Raw genomic sequence first — 1038 nt, 5'->3', positions numbered from 1 at the left:
TTTGTAGATAGTGACTCGTCCTCAGATGATACAAGTAATAATAAATATTAATTATATTTAGTTATTTATAAACTAAACAATTAGGATAAATCTAGTTAATATATCCATTATAAATTAGTAAAAATATGGGAAAATTATATTAATATACATAGAATTTGTTATTTAGATTTTAATGTGGCTTTAAGTTAGACGATAATTTTTCTATATATTTTTTACTTAAAATTTTCCAATTTGACGGGCAATAGTTCATGTGGAAATATAAATTTTTATTCTAAACATATCGAAAGAAAGTTTATTGTCTACAGTTAAAATTATATTAGGACCAGAGTTTTAAAAATATACATAATGCATAATAATATAATTATTTTACATCAAACAAACTTTTACTCAAACCAAAGTCAAAAAAGAAAACCTAGTACAGAAGGGTTGTGACAAATATAGAAGATATTCAACTATAATAATAACACTATCATAAAAATACGCTTCGACACAAAGATGTTAAATGTCACAGTAATTGTGGAACTCATAAAATGTAAAATTTTACACGCCAATTTCTTACAGTAAATCAATGAAAAGTTTAATGTCCAAAAATTTTTCAAAAACTAGAAATTGCACAAAATTCTTTATTCAATAAATTCCTTTTAGCTTCGATGCGAAGCTGAGAAGGTATTAATTTTACCATGATGTGTTTATTTTTTTTTTTGTGTCTGTCACTACTTTTTCTCAGCTCTCACTGGACCGATTTCTTTTAACAATACGTCAAAAGATCACAAATTGTATCTAGTTGAAGACATTACCCTTAAAAATTTAAAAATTTTCCCTCGTTCCCCGCAAATGGGGGAAATATCCAAAAAAATTACAAATTTAAAAATCGACAAATTTTGTCATTTTTTTCACTTTTTTTTCTTAAAACTTCCATAACTTTTTCAAAAATCAACAAATCAACATAATTTTTTTTTAAACTAAAACCTTAGATATTTTCCTTTCATTTGATATAATTTTTTTGAAAATTTAACACTTAACCTGCTCATGGGGGGG

The 1038-nt window shown here is 24.9% G+C and overlaps 1 protein-coding gene across 1 annotated transcript in view; it reads left to right on the top strand.

Moving 5' to 3' along the window:
* Positions 1-11: 11 nt before the first annotated feature.
* The window catches only part of LOC126894982 (putative uncharacterized protein DDB_G0282133), a 175613-nt gene continuing 174586 nt past the window's right edge, over positions 12-1038 (top strand). The window contains exon 1 of the mRNA XM_050666393.1: positions 12-34. The gene's annotated coding sequence lies outside the window, so the exon portion shown is untranslated. The remainder of the gene's footprint in view (positions 35-1038) is intronic.

This window comes from Daktulosphaira vitifoliae, unplaced genomic scaffold (assembly GCF_025091365.1).
Source record: "Daktulosphaira vitifoliae isolate Bord-2020 unplaced genomic scaffold, ASM2509136v1 Scaffold_1, whole genome shotgun sequence".
Taxonomy (NCBI): Eukaryota; Metazoa; Arthropoda; class Insecta; order Hemiptera; family Phylloxeridae; genus Daktulosphaira; species Daktulosphaira vitifoliae.
This window is presented reverse-complemented; position numbering and strand designations above follow the sequence as displayed.